This window comes from Elgaria multicarinata, chromosome 10, assembly GCF_023053635.1.
Source record: "Elgaria multicarinata webbii isolate HBS135686 ecotype San Diego chromosome 10, rElgMul1.1.pri, whole genome shotgun sequence".
Classification (NCBI taxonomy): domain Eukaryota; kingdom Metazoa; phylum Chordata; class Lepidosauria; order Squamata; family Anguidae; genus Elgaria; species Elgaria multicarinata.
In genome coordinates this window covers 47,056,351-47,076,061 of record NC_086180.1, presented here as the reverse complement: position 1 = coordinate 47,076,061, position 19,711 = coordinate 47,056,351, and the positions used below count along the sequence as shown (strand labels likewise).

General features: G+C 40.6%; 1 long non-coding RNA gene across 1 annotated transcript; it reads right to left on the bottom strand.

The window, feature by feature from the left end:
• Positions 1-4,853: 4,853 nt before the first annotated feature.
• LOC134404856 (uncharacterized) lies at positions 4,854-7,736 on the bottom strand. The gene is made up of 3 exons (XR_010025907.1): positions 7,302-7,736; positions 7,123-7,214; positions 4,854-5,032 (listed from the first exon to the last, which is right to left on the bottom strand). It is a non-coding gene; the product is annotated as an uncharacterized LOC134404856 (long non-coding RNA).
• Positions 7,737-19,711: the final 11,975 nt, after the last annotated feature.

The window sequence follows — 19,711 nt, the reverse complement described above, 5'->3', positions numbered from 1 at the left end:
CGCCTTGCCTGCTTCTCTTTTATGTTACAGTTATTGAAATACAGGAACAGCACTGTTCAGTTCCAGTCAACATTGCTTGGCATTTGCTAGAGTATAGCTGCTAGTTTGGCCTCGGATCTGAGAATTTGAGGATCAGGACAGATCTAGAGGAGAAGAAATTACTTTTAGCCCTACAAAGTGAGGGCTGTTTCACATGTTATATTTTTTTTATAGATGGAGATTATCTCTGAATAGGCAAAGGCATCGACGCTGTAGTGTTGGACATATAATATGAATGGTTTTTCCTCTGTGTATACAGATGGAGTAGCCATTATACATTCATATTCTCACCACCACCACCACCAAAACACACATACGCAAAGCACTCCTGCTACCCTTGTAATGTTACAGTGAATATGCCTATTGCAACACAGAGATTATCTCTACGCAGGCAAAATATAATCTATGAAGCAGTTCTGAAAATGCAACAGTGACATACAGGAGAGGGTAGCTAGACTTTTAAACAGCAAGTGCATATTCCATACATGCACAAGGTCAAATTTGTCTGTTATGTAATTCAGGGCCACTTCTTCCAATACTTTTTGTACTTGAGTAGTTACCCAAAAACATAGTAAAGATGGCAGGCACCAGTTTTAAATGGGACGTATGCAGCACATTTAAATTGCTACTTTTCTGGGTAAAATAACTAGAGGCAGAAACCTGATAATTTTCCCATCATGTTTCTGTCCAGTTTGCAAAGGAAAGAGGTGATTTAAAGACAGATGCACCATTCAGAAGTGATGCAAGGCCAAAAAATAAAATAAAAAAGGTTTGTCCCAAGCAGCACTCAGATCAGGAGATCAAACATTCACATTCACAGTCTGTCTTAATGCAATGGTGACCTGGGTTTGCAAAGACAAGAGTGTACATAGTATGGTGTTTAAGGCTGCAATCCTACACCCACTTACATGGGAGTAAATCCCATTGAACTCAATGGGGCTTACTTCTGAGTAGAGGTGTATAGAATTGCACTTTAAATCCAGGAAAGGGGATTTTAAAAAAGAAGAGTTTGGTAAATTCTGGGTATAAATGCTCAGACTAAATAAAGGCAGGTTTTGCACAGTGCTTGAGTCTTGCACTAGTATTATTCTCACTAGCAAAAAATAAACGTAAGAAAAGGTGTAGAAAATGAAAATGTTTCTTTTGTTGACTGAAGAAATATCAGATTGTATATTTGAAAAGTTAATGGTGAGTCCTTTTAAACAGGAGAAAAAGGTGCTGTTTAATCATACGATTCTCTTTTATATGCCCAACTGTTCAGCTATATTGGCAAATTTTGTGTCCCTATAAACAATAACCCTTCATGTTATTTGTATTCCTTTATATCATTTTGTTATTGCCTACTCAAGTATACTCTTCTAGGAAGCTAACTTTATATTTTCTTAAAGCTCTTACTTTGTGGTCATTAAAATGACATAAATATTGCACTTTATTGCAGTAAGAAGCAAATGTTGCATTCCTAATAGATGATCTAAGTCAACTGTTAACTTTTCCCAAGATTTAATTATTTTCTTGCCCATGCACTGATGTTTATTGTGTATCATGATCACATCCAGCTTCCTCCACTAGATTCATACAAGGGAAGAAATCCAGATCTGTGTAAGAGTTCAAATATCAGAAACAGTTTACAATGGAGGACAGGAAGGAAGAGAACTTAAAATATTAATAAGTTATAATAAAATAGCTACAGTCAAAATAATGATAGTACACGTAATAGTTTAACCAACATGTGGCCTCACCTAGCTAAGCTATTATGGTAAGTCATTACTGTAGTTGTTCCTAACAGAAATCTTGGAGCCCTGCTCATTGCACTAAAATTACTCTTTGGGACTCATCCTATTGAGCTGCTCCTCTGGAAAATATATGAGTAAACTAAGGTCAGTACAGTGACATTCCACTGCCATTCCACCCCAAACTATCATGGCACAGCACTGCCTAGGAAATTACCATCACTTAGTTTGCTGGATCAAGCAGCCCACCATGGCTTGTTTAAGCCAGAGTGGGCTGCAGCATGTACATGTGGCCATTTTGAATATTCAAGCTGTAACCACAGCTTATTGTGTCATCTGAACCTGGCAAGTGTGGGCTGTTGGCGTAGTTAACAAATGACCCACAACCCTAAAACAGCCCATGGACTGGTGATTGTGTGATGATGCATCATCACACAAACTTTGCAGCCTGGCACAGCCTGTCATGGGGGTGGGTGGGTGGATTGGTGAAGCCTCAACTACACAGGATAGTATCCTAAGGCAGTATCAGCAATGGCAGAGGCAGCTGAAGCAGTACAACTGCACACGTGAGAGATGTCACAGTATTCCGCTTCAATGCAATAGGTGGTGGTCTGCAGAGCAAGACAGACCTGTCCCATTCCCTCATCCAGAGTACTGCTGTAGCAATGCTGGCAGACACGCACACAGCGGCCTGGTTCAGACAACACGCTAAATCATGCTGCTTAACCAGAAAATGGTTAACAGATGCATTAACCTGAATGCATTCCATTAACCATTTTGTGGTTAAGCAGCATGGTTTAGCGTGTTGTCTGAACGGGGCCAGTTTCATTTTCCATCTGTCTAAGCTACTTCCATAGATTTGGGGGTTAATCCATGTTTGATGCAATCTTGAACCATTTACTTAGCTGCAGTCTTGCCATTGAACTGAATGAGTTCCATTACATCCTCTGCTAGGAATTTTAAGGGAAGGTGCAATTCTGAAGAAGGACTTAATTGCTAGGAGATAATTTATAATTCAGAATGGTAAAATTGAATTCCTTTTGAGCAAGAATTACAAACTTTTGTTTCTACAAGCAGTTGCTGCAGCTAACTAAATCTATTCAAGGTGTTTCTAGTTGACTCATCAAACAATCAAACAGTGATCCTATAAAGAAAAGATTAAGTAGTTTGTCATCAGGTAAGCTACGCATGCATAGGAATGTTAAAGAAATATGTTCTGTAAACCAAATGGTGCAATATACATAGGAACGTCAAGGAATGAGAGTGTTATGATGCTGTAAGCAACTTAATGCCTTGGGTTTAACCATTTTCCTTTTGTATTTGTCTGTCATAGTGATGCTTAATGTAATTGGGCAGCTTTATTTAGCACTTTGAACATTGAATTATTTCTGGAAAGTTAGTTATACATGATTTCTGAGTGTGTGAGAAAAAAATGCATCTGGAGGTGTTTTTATTTTTTTAAGGAAAAAAATACAGTATTTATCAAAGCCCTTGCATACACAATTGGTTTGCTGTTTGAAGCTAAAGATAGGAATGCTCCCTATAGATATCCTTTGCTTGTAAAAAGACGTTTAACATTTCTACCAACATGCTCACTTTGTATCTGCTTTTTTCACACTATGCATTCTTTAAGATAGGCTGGTTTCTTGTTTTCCATCCAGTAATTTGGTTACATTCTCAGCACTTTTCTTGCTTCCCCCTGTCCTTTTTAACTTGCTGTATCATATTCAAATATCACACTGTCAAGGTTTGTGTACATTAATGGAAATTTGTATTGTATAAAGCTTTTTTGCATTATAAGGCTGTACAGGGTCATTTTGACAGTAACTGGTATATTTCTTTGCATCTTACGTTGCATTGCCAATTTCTAGTGTATCCAGTTTGGAAGTATATATACTCTAATTAAAACAAAGTTGGCTATACTCTGGCACCATTTTGTGTCTCTCTTTCCCCATTGATTTGCTATGTAGTATGCAGGAACTTGATTGGTGCTCTAGTTAGAAGAACTAGGGGACTAAAAAGGTATGTAATGCTACTTTTGCAGTGTTGTCCTGACAAATGCTTGCTTATGTTTCCAGGGAGGGTTGTTAAACAACCTTGGGTGCAAATCAAGACAGACTATGGAATTGTGTTCCTGGGAATACATCACACCATTCCTCCAGGGACTGCATTGTCTTCTTAACCTTTAATTCTATGTATAATTCAAAGTGATGTTTTGTTTTGTTCTTATCTATAAAGTCCTACTGCCTGAATTACAGAGAGAGCCAGAGTGGACTCAGTCCTTTTACTAACTGAGCCGTTAGTGGCCTGGTTCGCACATAATGACTGCCCGTGGCTAGTTGGAACCATGTGGGAGGGATCCCACCAGCTGCCTCCTGGCTATTTACTGCTTCTGCTTTGTTTCCGGGTTAGAAAACAATCCTGGAACACCCTATTCCTGGGTTGTGCTCTGTGATGTGAGAACTCCAAACTTTGGGTTGTTGGGAGGGAAGCAACTCAAAGTTTTAACCCAACAGCAAACCATGGGTTTAAACTCTAGGTTATCTTTGTGCAGACATGTCAAAAACCCTAGGCAAGTGTTTTCATTGTTGAGAGAGAGAGAAAGAGAGAGAGAGAGAGAGAGAGAAAGAGCTTGCCTGGACAAGTGTTTTGTGGTCAGGTTTAAACTAGCACGAACTGGCAATTCCCCATTGCTCAATGATCAGTGCCTTTTGTACACATACAGGAGAGCATCTCCACCTACAAGGGCTGTCCCCATCCTCCTTGCATGTGGATGTACTCCCTCCACTGAAATTAGCAGGGGTCGTGTGTGGGGGTGGGGCGGGAATCCATGTATCCACAGATCTGTGGAGCAGGTTGAAAAATAAGTGAGCTGTGTATTCTTTTGATGGTTTCCTCTCCTTTTATTGTAATTATGGCTAAAACCTACACAAGTTGCCTAATAAACATACATACATACATACATACATACATATATATATATATGTTACTATATCTTGGAACCAGCTGTCAGCATTACTGTAAATTTTATTTTCGCTGGACTAAACATAGCCTCCCTCCCTTTGCGTACCACAGAAGCACCTTTTGCATAAATATGTCAGAACACTTTATTTTTTCACACTTGATTCCTGCTTTTCCAGGAGTTGGTAACTAATTCTGAGAAACAAAACAAGTGTCTGCTCCATTTTTGCCACGGTTGTAGGTGCGCAGCGAGTTAAGGTTGAGAAGATCTTGCTTCATTCCTGTTCTGGTTGCAGCTCTTTCTAGAGAATAGAGGGGAACTGCTGTTCAGCTTCATTTGTGAATATCCATGGAGGTTTGCAGTCAGAACGTGACAGACAGAAATAGCAAATTTAGAACTTTATATAGATCTGAGAAACAGTTCTGGAACTTAAATTCTAAACTTTCTTCTTTGATGTCTTTTCCCCCTGCCCCGAAAGCTGTGTTTAGCCAATATGCTCCACCATGCAATTAAGAGCTCAAGGAGAGCTCCGTCCCAGTTCCAGATCACCGGAGGAGAGCTTATGCACAGTCCATGGGTCTGACCAATGGTGTCCAGTGGTGCAATGGAGCCAGGGCTCAAGGGGGTGCAGCGCTGGCACTTTTTTATTAGCAGGGATGCAGACGTCATCTGCCACCCCCATCCCAAAGACTTCTCTTTTCCCTCAGCTACAATCCTCACAGAAGCGGGGTGGGGGAGAATCTGAATTTCCTTAGCATCAATATATTGTTCTCTGTTGTAATGCAAAGTATTGGGTGGGGGGGTTGGTCTTGCATGAGCAATTAAGACCCACTAGCTTTGCAAAAGACCTGCTCCTGGTAGAGATGAAACCAGCTAGAATTGGCCTTGTGTCTACAAGTGGTGCGGTCATATATTTGAAGCACAGATGCTCATCATGACGTCCCTCATAACCACACCGCCAAGGAAAGTCCAACAATGCAGCCATGCTATGTTGATTCATCTCTCGTTCTCGGTATTGTATGTGTCTTCTGTAGAGCTAATGGCTCTCAATTATCCATTCGAGACCAAGTCCTCACAACAGGGATAAACTCACAACAACATATTACTGTTGGGAAAATCCATTTTCCGATCAGCTACTCTGAAGACTGCAGCTAAGCTCAGAGAGAACGGGGAATCCCAAGGGGGTGGCAGATGATGTCACCATTGCTGCTAATCAAAAGGTCCTGGTGCTTCAGCCCTGTGAGCTCCAACTCCACTACACCACTAAGCTTGAACCATCCATAACATAACTAACTCTCTACTTCCCCCCCCCAAAGGATCTAAATGGAAAAATATAATTCAAATATATTTATATACATATGAATATAAACAAATATGGATCCCTAATTAAGACTCTGAACCCAGTACATACTAGTGAGTAGTAAAAAGCAGATTGTAGGAAGTCTATGCAGACTAGGGCTAGGCTGTCATTCAGCTCAGCTTTCTCCGGCAATCTTCAGGGGTGGGAGAGAAGGGGGAGGGGGTAAAACCCCTCCCCCAAATTCAAGAGGGTGCTCCTTACTTTCAATGAGATGGTGAGAATTTTTCACTTTTCCTTCTTTTTCAAAAAATAAATAAATACTGTAAACCAAGTTAAGCTGCCACTTCGTTCTAGCCCACATTTGCAAAGCACTCAGCACACAGGCGGCCAAGTTCAACCAAGTTGCTCCTTGGAAGGTCAGCTTAGCGTTATTTACAGTAAATTAGAAAAAAAAAAAAAAACTTTGTCGAAGGAAAATAATGCTCCTCCCTGAAAGTCTGGCAACTTTTGCCACACACCCCATCCCCTTCATGGGAGATGAAGGCTGGTGAAGATGTGCGTGGGGGATGCCTCTGAATCTTTCGACATCGGTGCAACAGCTGGTCTAGGCTGAGCTGCTAGAATATTTCTTAGGTGTAATCATCCATCTAAGAAATATTACTACATGCTGCACCTGCATTGAGCAACTATCGGTTGGAAAGGAAGAGGGTGTTAGCATACCCTCTGCTGGTAACTGAAAGCATGCCTGTATTCTTAGTGACTGATTTGGTATTTCTATTGGTATTTTTACAGAGCTTTCAGATTTAAATAATAATGGATTAAAATTATGATTACTGTTATTATTAGAAGTTAAACTACAGTGTTTAACTATCAACAAAAAGCCATTTTACCAGATAGTTTGAACTAAAATAGGTGTAATTACCATTCATGAAACTATAGGGAAAATAGTTTGACTAATAGTTAAGTTACTTGTAATAGTTAATCACTGCAAGGCAGTAAAGGAGTGGGGGCCATGGCTAATGGACATTAATACATAGTGCAAAGACGGGATTATTCTAAGAACCATAGCCTGCAAAGAGACCTGTACTTACCACAGAATGAGTGCTACCAGTCACAGGCCACCCAGTCAGAAGATCCTGACTGGAAGATGATATCACTCCTGTTTCCTCTCCAGTTTGACTCCCTGTAATGGCAAAAACAAAAAAATAAAATTAAAACCTGGAAATGTTGTCCTGGGAAAATGAAAACTCTAAGTAATTGGAGGGCTCACCATTAAAATTGGCATGTTTTATCCCTCGCTGAATTACGTCAAGTGGTACTACCGGTGATGCAACAATGACTGCATTATGTTTAATCTATATATTTTTTTAAAAAAGGAAAGAAACAGATGGTGTTGTGATGGTAAAATGAAATGTCACACAGTGCTTCATTTGTAAGTAACATGTCTAGTTATAGAGCTGGATGTACTATACTTGCTGTTATCTTTTTGTTTACATATATTATGAACACTGCCAAACTAAATGACCAGCCACAAATTCAGTAACTGATTAACTTCCCATTGTTAAATTTCTAGAATAAGTAGTGCCAGAGCTCAAGCTTGGCTGGAAGTCACTGCTTCTCATCTATAAGCTCTGCCATGGAACCCCTATGGTGGAGTGACAGGTTGTGCTTACTCAGTGATGAGCGAAATTCACTTTGCTCATGCTCTGGGGTATTCTATTGCATCCCACATTCCAGTTCGGGCTTAAGAGAAGCCCTGCAAACCTCACTTTCTAAATGTGAATCACAAATAGCTGAAGTCGGAATAATACGGATACCGAACACAAATACATCCCATTGTTTCCATGCTCTGCTTCCTCTTCGCATAGCGAAAACAGTAATTATTCTGCTGGCAGAAACACCCTCTCTGTTTTCAGCGCTTAATTTGAGAGATGGCTCACTGGAACTTAATCCTAATATCTGACTGTTTAGCCAGGATTTACACACCTTCAAATCATTTATTATAGAAACACTATCAATATGCATGATGCTTTAGAGAGTAGAAAAGGATCCTGCCCCAAGGAACTTACAATCTAAACCTGTCAAGTTGGATATTAATGCATTGATATGTCCTGCTAAAGGACCATTTACCAGCCTCTATTAGTACCCTTTCCAGGCAGTGTTTCGTTTTCAGATAGATAGATAGATAGATAGATAGATAGATAGATAGATACATATCTCACCCTCAGGACAATGGGATCAGCTTCCCCTTAGCACTACAGTAGTGCTAGCTCCAACCCTGCATAAGCAGTCTCATTATTGTTGAACAGCAGCTGGCAACTTATGGCCCTCCAGAGGTTTTGGCCCTATATCCCCCATCATCTCTTACCATTGAGTACGCTGGCTAGGGCTCATAGGAGTTGTAGGCCAAAACATCTAGAGGGCTGCAAGTTGCTGACCCCTGCTGTGGAAGGTAAATGAAGCAGAAAAGATAGCAACGTGCTGCTTTAACGTGTGTATGTGTGCATATGGGGGGATGCGACATTTCCACATTTTTTTTTAAAAAAAGTATCTCTACAAGCATCTTGAATGTAAATAGCAGTCTAACAGGTCAGTGTCCAGCCCCATCAGCTTTACACTGTGTGGTGGTCAGGTTGCTTTCACAGCTTCAGCAATAGAAAGCAAAGCATCTGTGAACCAAACATAGCCATAATTGTGCACACATCCCCCACATTGAGCTGGCAGCCAAAGACCCATGGCTGTACATGCAGTCATATCCAGCATCACCCCAAAACAAAACCATATATTAAATTGGAACTTTTCCTATATGTATTCCATTATAGACAAGCCATCCCGAGTCTTTGAAGACTCTGTGTTAACCTTGCACTGCCCCTCTCTTAAGGCTCTTTATCTAAATACCAATGACTGCAGATACAAGAAGAAGCACAGCTTTCCTTTTCTTTTTCAACAAATAAGTAAAAATTTTTGCACATTTTTACTTTGGTTTTTATTGTCTAGTGGCCATAATCAGCTAACCACTTATTTCAAGGTTATCCTGCTGCAGTATATAGATTATTCTGGAATACAGAGGCTAAAACCTCTGTATTTTTGCTCTTTTCTTGTATACAACTTTCACTAACTTGCCTGTGTTAGAATTAGCGATCCTCACTAATGCACATATGTCTATTTGTAGCCAACCAGTGATGAGGATAGAATAATAATTGTTATATGCCTTGTGTTAGGCCTTCCATTGTTACAGGTCTTCATTTGGCAGGGGACTAAAAAGTTCTTCTATTAATCTAATATCTATAGATCCAATGAATCAGTTTGGAATACCGCAGCTTACATGTAAGTATATGCAACAGAACCAGCTTCCTCTTTGTGGGAAAAAGAGTCTGTCTGGGGAAAGAAGCAATGATGGGAAGAGATGCTTAACTCTTTACTCACCCGTCACATTTCTTGTAACTGCCACCATGGAATTCCAGCCACAAACCTACTTTTGCAGAAAATGTGCATAGAACTCCAAAAGAAAAACAGGTAGGTACCTTTTTTCACCTACCTTTCTGATTCAAATCTCAACACACTTTTCATTGGTTGTTTTTTTACACATACTTGCACATAATGGCTCAGTTCGGACAACATGTTAGTTAACCCAGTGTGAAAACTCCACTCAACGGTTGAGTTTTTAGGAGGCACTCCCCACACAAGATGTTCTAACTCCACCATTGTGTGACTGGGCTACCATGGAGTTGAGTAAAATCCATTGCAGCCTTTGGTTGACAGTTCCTCTGCCTTCTCTCCTCCCCCAGTCCTCCCAATGGTATCCCATCAGCCATTGCTGCAAAAAACCAATCCCGGCAGCTCTCCTAGAGCAGCACTCGCTCCTTTCGCCACGCTTCCCAGGGAATTCTGTAGCCACTGGGAAAAGTCAACTCAATGCAACAGAGAACTCCACGGAGCCCACAACACAACGGTTGTGCAGGAACTCTCCTCTGCACAGCATGGAGATTCTGCATGGAGTGTTATCCAAAAAACACATTTCTCAATGATGGTGTAACAACAACACCGTGGAGTTCTAAAACCACCGTTGACTAATGTGTTGTCTGAACTGAGCCAGTAAGTTGTTGGGTCTTGAGACACACAAATCTCTAACACTCTACTTATTCTCCACTTGCTTTATGTGAATGGATTTGAAATTTCTTTGAATCACTTGAGGCCTCTAAGAAACTATGACGAAAACCTAAGAGGGAACAAACAACAAAAGGAAGGTTATTTTTCCCCTAGGAATTACACTCCTAAATTCAAATCTTTACAAGCCACCACAAGAAACGACACAAATGATTATCATTAATAAGTCAAACATGCCTTAAAGTAAATAAACTGAAAGCATACTTGACTTAATCTCATTTATGTAGTACTCTTAATTTGCTTCCCTAGACCTCTGCTTTTGTCTGCTCTGAGCCATTCTGTTCCTTGAGAAGACTTGCCTCCTTCCAGGAAACCATCTAGCCTGCTCCTCCAATATTGTCACTGTAGCCTTGGTGGATGAGTACATGTTATATTTTGTGAACACCATACTTGTATTAGCCACTGAAAGATACCAAAGCACAGGAAACATAATATGGAGGCATCCAGTAAGCTTACTGGAGACATCCAGTAAGCTCATATCCCCAGTGAATGGGGATATGAACATGGATTTCCCACATTTTATCATCATTGAACCTTCTATACTTCAGGGCAAGGACAACCACCATCACTTCCTATGCCTTAGTTAAGGGTAAAAACAGGCTACAGTTCTTTTATCCATATCTATCGACAGGCAGGTGTCTGTGTAGATTACGTACATACAGTCAGACAGTATGCCATATGGAGCAAGGCACATACAGCAAGCTAAATATGCCTGATGGCACATGGTTTTTAGTGACATTTGATAATCACTATAGCCTTGCAGTAAATTAAACAGGCCTACTGCATATAAGATAATACATGGCATCCCATCAAAAGAGCTTGTTGCTGGCATTAACTCTAGAAAATCATTAGGAGGCCCTCGTCCCCAGCTAGATTTTTTTTCCAGAATTCACAATGCAATCCTATACATGTGTACTTGAAGGTAAGCTCTATTGAGTGCAGTGAGACTTCAGGTAACTCTGTAGGATTACAGCTGAACAATCTTTCTAGAGACCTTCATTGGAGGTCCATTTTATTTAAAATATTTATATACCGCTCTTTGTTATCAAATCACAGAGCAGTGTACAAAATGCATTAAAACAACAATCAAATACAAAAGATAAAAACATTGAAAAAAATCTACCAAACTAGGTATTAAAATCAGCAAATGCCTGGATATTCAGCTAAGCTTTCAACAGGTGCCTAAACACTGTCAAGGATGGCACTTGTCGCACTACAGCAGAGAGATTGCCAAAGGCTTCTGCAGCTGAAGTCTTCCAACCTAAACTACTGCTTTTCATGTGATTGCAATAATCTGGAATACAAGAAAGTAGGAGACATGCTGGCCATCTCAACCTTATTAAGACCATGATGTCCTCAACTTGCCTGGTGCTGTTCCATTGTTAGTGGTGCCACTCCTGGACAGCACCAAGTTACATTTGTCTCGGGGACATCAAGCAAAGGGGCACTTTCCTTTATGGTTGCTTCACCCAGGGAATTTTGTCTACCCAGATGGAGGAAAAAAAACCATACACACCATTATCTGGTGAGCAGCACACAAACATCTGACTTGGTATAAGTCCATATGTCAGAAACAGGCTTCCTATCATGGCTTCCTATCATATACATGTGATAGTAAACACATTTCCATTATATTCATGTAGATAGAATGTTGTGTGAAGTGCTCATGAGTATATTTTCCCCAAGTGATAGTCGGATTGGTTTCTCTCTTGCTTTAAACCACCTTAGCTAAAATGCACATATGCCTTTCAAAGCACTCTCCAGGGCTGGATTTTGGGACAAGTAATACAAGTAGCTTTGGTGTCAGGCTGGAAGAGGCAACAGTTCGTTTTCAATTGTAAAGCTGGTAACACTCACTTGCACGACCAGTGCTGTATTAAATTTCAGTTCTTTTTTTAAATTTACAGAAGAATGTACAACATCAGTGTTCATTTAACAAACATGTAGCAATTCTGAACACGCATGCAAATTCATCGCCTTACATGACAGGTATAAATTATTCCTGCCGATTGTGCACCAGTCATGAAGGGGATACAAATTCAATTAAAAAATAAGGCATTCAAAACTTGAACATATGGAAGGGGGCATCAAAGAGCCCAGGTTGTCTAGGACCTGCCTTGCTGCTCCCTCCCACTTACTATGCCAAATGAACAATATTCACAAGTGGTACATCCCACTGTAAAAGTTAGTCACATGAAAATACCCTTATTTGCTGCTATGGGGTGTGTAAAGTGGCTAAAGAGTTTGGTGTAGATCAAATCTCTGTTTAGTCATGAATTGCACTGGATGTCCCTATTAGGTAAGTAACATTCTCTCAGTCCAAGGATGAGATGGAATAACCTGCAGCATCCCACATATAAATGTGACAGGGACAGATAGCTATGAGAACACAACTCTCAAAAAAGCTTTTCAGTGGAATTAGATTCTGGCTTGTTTCGGAATGAGCATTGCTCTATGGCGCCACCTAGAGCACAGCTCATCAGACCAAGGCAGCCTCACAGCTGTTAGCAGCTGTGTGTACATTGTTATCCACTGTCCTTATATCTTCCCCCACGTTTCTTTTTTGTTTCCAGCTGTTTACAAGGACTTCTCATCCAGAATTGTCTTCTTGCCTTTCACTGCTCCATCATCAATGGATGTTTTAAAGTCAGAATTACCATGTAGCCGTCTCATTTGCTACAGTAAAGTATGAATTACGTTTGTTTCTTTTTACCATGGTCAGTTGCCACAGTACCTTTAGCATTGCCATAATGTCCAGGTAGATAGTGAAGCTGGTTTACCAAAAACGCTCTAGAGAAAACACAAAAGAAGATAATACGTAACTTAGATATTCCTGGAAAGATAAAGCAATTCTACATATGAATTATGCAGTATACAGCTACCTTACAGGCTAAAGTCAAATACCGATAAGTGGAGATAAAGGAGACCAAAGGATAAAGGAGGTATTAAAACCTCACTCTGTGAGGGTATGTACTCCTGTACCTATTAACAGGAGCGACTCCAAAGTAGGTTCTACGATACCTGTGTCCAAGTAACAGAAGAAGCACATCAGAGGCTAAGCAGAAAGAAGGAAATTCTTGACTATTACCTACTATTTGGGGCTTGAAAAAAATGTAAAATAGCTAGATTACTGAAGACAGGATACATTAGATAATAGGCCTGTTCAGACAACATGCAAAGCCATGATTCTATTTGTCTGGCTGTGGGTAATGTTAATGGAGGGCTTCTAGAAGGTGGGGCAAGGAGTCCATACAGTTCATTGCAGCTATAATAGGTTGAAAGGTGTCATCACAGCTCCACAGCTGTAATAACACATTCAAGTCCTATCTATCCTGAAAGGCTGGTGGAGACAGTAAATTCTCTACCCATTGCCCTCTGGGAGCCAAAAAATCCACCACCTCTGCTCAAAATACAAGAACACTCCAAGTCAGGAAATTTGAAAAATCAGCCTGGATATATTGTTATGTCATCTTCCCTAGACAAGCTATAATGTTTTGAAAATAAAAGGAACATTTAAATATGTTCTCATTCACTGCCCTGCACCTACACAGTTGATTTTCAGTTCTACCCGCAGGACTCCGCCTACGCAGTCCTCAACTAATGCGGTTTGCAGGTGCCGTTTGCCCCTTGAAAGCGGATTTTTTAAAAATGTATACACTACTTTATTTGCCCTGAAAGGAGCAAACCCAATTCCATGAAAATCCAGATTTAAATGGAATCACCTCAGAAAACATCTCCATGTAGATGGGCCCAGAGAGAAAGACAGAGAGAACAAATGAACATTATTTTCCACCCAGTAGCCAAAGCACTCATGTCTATATGTCTGTTTAAACCCTATTTTGACTTACGGGTGCAACTCCTGTTTCCAGATGTCATATATTAAAAATGGGCAGCTGTTTTTCATCATCAATGTATTTTGTATAAACAATGAGATCATTTTCTCCTTTACTGACAGCATGTTAAAAAAACCCAACAACACCCAACCACAGAGGAAAGTAACAGGATTCTTACTACCACATATCAAAGCACAGGGGCCCTTGCTCTGACCACCCAAGATGTTCCAAGATTTCTTGGAAGTTCCTTCACTATTCCTTAGATTTTTTTTAAAAAAATAGTTTCACAACTGCCACTTTTTAAAAAATTATAAGCATGATGCACTGCACTTTTTTTACCATGTTTCAATAACTATAAATGATATACACCATTTTAACTGAAGGCCTTCTGCTATGTGGCCAATGCTATTCCATTAACAATCTCTTCCCATATTACTACTTTCACACAATTCCTTTAGATGCAGGATTAAGCACAAAGCAGGTACCCTTTCAAATTCTTACAGATTTTTTGCAGTGCACATGAATACATTTCTCCAGATTTGTGGTCAAAGTGATTGAGGGTGGATTTCTTTATCCCTGATTAATGTTTTCAGAATAGGACCAAATTGGTTGTGTTCAGTGGTAAAACTCAGGGCAAAACTACACATTATACTTACTGCATAATGTGCGTTCGGGGTTCTGCCTCCTATTTTTCTTTGATTTTTACAGGCGTGGTAGTGGTGTTGGGAGGGGAGATTTATTCCTTCCCTCCCAAAGCTGTTTTCTCCACAAAAGACAGTCTTCCTATGCTGCAACCAATAGAAAAAAAATTCTATTGGCACCAAGGGAAACTTTGGGATGGGGAGGGCAGTAGTGATGTGGGTTTTCCAGAAGGTTTTGAAATTTTCTATAAACATTTCTAGGAAATTTTCCTATATAAGTAGGGTAATTTGGATCAGGAAAAAAAATCTGTTTATATTGACTAGTGGGTGATCTAATTTAGCAGGTTTATTTCATTTTGACTTCGTAAACAGCAAAGTTAAAGAAGTACCACATGTTATTTTTGTCCCAATATACCACAAGTATTTGACCAGAAATATTTGAGGGAAACATATTGAGGAAAATATTCTATATTACAAAGAAACAGTATTGAAAAACTTGCAAAATTTCAAGACAGTTGCATATACTTCCCTTGTGTTACTTGCATTTAAAAACAAACAAAGGTATTGAAAACTGTTGTCTTGCTAGTACATTCAAGCAACCCAAAGAACTGTGCCCTATTTCAACTTCTACAACTTGTACAATCTTTAAAAACAACAACAGTACAGTACATAATCATTCTTGATTGTCATTTTTATTCCTCATGTCCCACTTACAAATCAGTGACATATTTGCACACAATACTATGCATGTTTACTCAGACATAAACCCTACTGCATTCAGGAGGCTTACTCTAAGGTAAGTGTGCATACCATTGCAGCCCTCTTAACTTTCAGAGGTTCACTAGCCTTTTGTGAAAGAATGCATACTTAATCCTTACTACCTAGTCCTACAAACAGTAAAGTGAACATTATTTACTGAACTAACCATAGCTGGCCAAACCTATAGTGTGTGTGTGTGTGTGTGTGTTACACCTCTAAGATTACTGTTATCCCAGTGAAGCTGGTATTGTAATAGCTTCAGTGGTGTTCTCTGGCTTCCCTTAAGAACACACACTTATAAATGAACATAAACTACTTAGGGCACAATCCTATGCACATCTGGACAGGAAAAAAGTTTTACAACTCCCAGCATGCCCCAGCCACCATGCTGACTGAGGTATGCTGGGAGTTGTGGGGGGGGGGGTTCTGTCTAACCATGCATAAGAGTGCACCCTTATTTTAGTATAAAACACAATTGAGGCCTGCAGCTTCTAACTAGACAGCCATCTTAGCAGAAACACACATTTCACATATGCAGCTTCTCCTATCAAACAAAAAACAGAAGAGAGGCACCCAAACTAAATGAAATGCAAAGTGAGGACGTATTCTCAAAGGTGCCAAAGGGAAATTTCTTTACTTTAACCCAACATGCTTTGGAGACCAAAGCTCCTTCATCATAAAATGCAAAGGCTGAAGACAGACTAGAGCCAACACTTTGGAAACTCACTGAAGATCTTATATACATTTACCTGAGAATAAGCTGCAATGAACTCAGTAGGACTTCTCAGTAAACACACTATCAGACATCCATTTCTGCCTTCATCTGTCTGGTATTGCCTATGGGTGCATGTTTAGACAGAGGAAAAAAACACCTACAATCTCAGGGTTCCCCTTCCAACGTGGCTGAGGGAATGCTGGGAGTTGAAGGCCCTTTTTCGGTCTAAACATGCATAGGATTGTGCCCTAAGCAGGTAACTTCAGAGTAGCCCGAATTTATGTAAGAAAATGCTTACTCAGGTGGATGAGGCTTGTGTACCCTGGTAGGAGAGGAAGGGATGACCCGGTGATGTTTGGATATATCCAGTCCTTTGTTTCCATAAGCGCCAGCATAGGTCGTGGAACAGCCTAGATTTTCTTGAGTTTGCTGTTTCCAAGCTTTGCCTGCTAGGCATTTGATCTCTTCAAAGGCTTCAGGAGAAAGAGGACTAAAGGGCAAAGACAACCCTGGAGCCAAGAACAGATACTTGGCCATGAGCACTCATTCAAACAGCAATTTTACATAACTTTCGGCAATTGTTTCTTTGCTGTTGTCCACAACTTAGCTTGCTGGTGAACGGCCTGCAAAGAGGAAAGGAAAGGGAAAGAAAGGCCTTGCCCTTGTTTATAAGTGTCGCTAAGCAACAAGACATGAAGTCAGAAGCATTGAGAACAGCACAAAAAGAAAGGCAACGAGGGTCAAAGAGGTTAAAGATGTATTTTGTAAGGGCTTAGGTACATGTAGACTTACAGTGCAAGCCTGTGCATGTTTACTTGGGAGTAGATCCCCACTGTGTTCAATGGGATTGCAATTTTAGGCAACTGATAAAACTTTTTCTTTTTATCACTACCTCATACATATTCACCACACCTGTTCCTAATTAATTTGGGATCACTCCACCCCTCGTTCCCTACTCATGGACTACACGCTAAGCAACAGGTGTGTGTGAAGAGTCAACCATTCGTTGCATTGTTTATCGCGTCATCTGGGGAGGGGACACACACAACAGACACACAACTCACAGTACGCTATTTTCTCGATTTAAGCAACGAAGAAAAACAACAGGCTACTCCCCTGTTTATCCATAATCCCATGGTTTAACATGTTGGCTAAGTTCGGACAGCACGTTAATCAACTGGGGGTAATAGGAACAGAATGGGAAACAACCGATGAGTAGCTGATCAAATTTAACGTGTTGAGTGCACTATTTTGGGAGCTCATAGACTTCTCCTGCGAGAGTGGCTGAAAGCGCCCCAGCCACTCTGCAGCCAGCAGAACTTGCAATGGCTGATGGGATAGCCCTGGGAGGAAGGAGGGAGGAGACGGCCAGCGGGAAGGATGACAGGAGTTTCAGCCACGCGGCAGGGCATGTGGGGAGCACCGGCAACATAACATACAGTGAGTTGCCTATTGCCTCCTCCATTGCTGAAAGTGTCATCCAAACTCAGCCACTATTTCTACTTTGACTCGAAATCCCCACTTAAGCCCCTAAGCATGCATGGCCTCTATGGGAACCTGCCAGTCTGTGGGCTACTAAATACATTTGCCTCAGTCATTCAGGCTCCAGTTTGAACACCATCCTGGAGTGCATAACCAGATGGCTCCCAAATATGGTATTATGGTTCATTTCCCCTAATTGGCCTTAATGCCTAGGACAGGGGTATTTCTGAACCACTTTCAGCCAAATTACATTTTGGAAAAGCTCTCGGGACTGCATTTGAGTAGTGGGTGGAGCCAAAGGCAAAAGGAGGCAGGGCCCAAATACACACACACACCCCACACACACACATGCAAAAAACCCAGCCAAGTTTAGCTGAAAGCTCTTACTGCCAGAAGCTAAGCATAGGGAGAGGCATTTCAACCTTTTAGATGAGGCAAAAACTGCACAAAACCTGGGAAAACATCAAGATTCATGGTCGGGAAAGAGACATGACCCTTTAGGAAATCCTAGAAAGTCAGGCTGGAGCCTCAAGACGGTTCGATTTGGTTCTGCATCCATGGCCTAGAAGTATTCCTTGCCCTGGGTATGGCAGGCCCCTTGCAGAACAGACTATTAAAGGGTTATTAAAGCCCTCTCACTCCACGGAACTGAGAAGGCATTTTCTTAAGCTTAGGAAGCCACATAACAGACACACAGAGACTACAACCAGATTCTGCAACAAGTCGATGCCAAATATGTCCCCATATCCACCCTGACAACGCTATTACAAGGCCCAATAACAACTGCTACATCAGGGCAGGATCAGCCCTACCATTAGGCAGAGTGAGGCAGCTGCTTCAGGCAACTGATTTTGGTTTTTATGAGATGCAGTTTAATGTATTTTTCTGACTCGTGGCAGTTTTTCTAGATGAACATGATGGGCTTTGCCAAGTGATGCTGTCTTTTACTGATTCAGAAATTTCCTCATTATTATTATTGTTGTTGTATTTTCCAATATGATATATGGTGTTACCTGCCTTCTGCTTTCTGAATAGGACAGAAAGGTCAGTCTCTAAGCAAAAGAATTAATGCACACAAATCTGATATCTGAGAGGGCAACAACAGTAGATCTCAGTCTTCTCCTACTGGGCACTACCTGGACATTCTTCTGCTGACCTCAAAGTTGCCATTCTCCAACAGAGGTTTATCAAAGGGAGACTCCAACCATATAATAACTTCTTTCCCACTACAGTATTTACTCAGCCATACTAAGTTAATAGTATTACTACCAGTTCCTGCAGTTATGAATGGTAACTATGGTTATTTTGCATCCATTTAAGCTGTTGTTTTCACAGCATGTACTTTTTGCATTTCATTGCAAAGACTAACTTTTGCAACTCCCTCCACCAAACCCACATGTATATAACCACCTAGTGAGGATAACAATTCATGAAGCAGATTCAAGTCCACAAAAGCTTACGCCCTAAGTATTTCCTTTTATCTGTCCTGAATTTCCCTCCCACCAATCAGCTTTATGGGATAACCCAGGTTCTAATATGAAGGGAGAGGAGAAAAATGTCTCCCTATCCACTTTCTCCAGATATACATAATTTCATATACCAGAGCCCCAATATCTTTTTCCTGGTCAGTCACCACTAGCTCAGTTCCCATCAGCTTGTATATGAAGTTGGGATGTTTTTGCCCCAATATGCATCACTTTTCACTTGCTTACATTGAGCCACATTTGCCATTTTGATGCCCATTCTCCCAGTTCGGAGAGATCCTTTTGGAGTTCTTTGGAATCCCTTTTTGCTTTAAACATCCTAAATAATTTAGTATCATCAGAAAACTAAAACATCAGTACAGATATTAAGAGACTGTATCAAGAGTCCTTTGTGCAAAGCTAGAATAAAATTGGTGCTTCAACTTCTGTAAAATGAGAATTCCTACTTATATCACAAAAGGTGAATATTCTGCCAGTCCTCTGCTCTGCTGAAGGCACTGTCTCATCTCACGCACAGATGAATAATTTATTAGCGAATGTTTGGAGTTACAACCTACGATATAGGCAGTAATAAACTTGACCCTGAGCTGAGCTGAATG